The sequence below is a fragment of the Fulmarus glacialis genome, unplaced genomic scaffold, assembly GCF_000690835.1.
Source record: "Fulmarus glacialis isolate BGI_N327 unplaced genomic scaffold, ASM69083v1 scaffold32696, whole genome shotgun sequence".
NCBI lineage: Eukaryota > Metazoa > Chordata > Aves > Procellariiformes > Procellariidae > Fulmarus > Fulmarus glacialis.
In genome coordinates, this window is record NW_009218002.1 from 28372 (window position 1) to 28668 (window position 297).

The following is a 297-nucleotide window of genomic DNA, read 5'->3' on the forward strand; positions in this document are numbered from 1 at the left end:
TGCGTCAGGTCTCCCCGAACCCTCCCAGGAGGCGCAGAGCAAGCAGAGAAGGATGAGAAGGGCAGAGACCACGAAAGCTCGGTGGCCTTGATGGGGAAAGAGGCATCCACGGAGCTGGTGGAGACACCTTCACTCCCCAGGGGTGCCCCAGAGGCCATCTTCAGGAGGCGCAGAGCAAGCAGAGAAGGATGAGAAGGGCAGAGACCACGAAAGCTCGGTGGCCTTGATGGGGAAAGAGGCATCCACGGAGCTGGTGGAGACACCTTCACTCCCCAGGGGTGCCCCAGAGGCCATCTT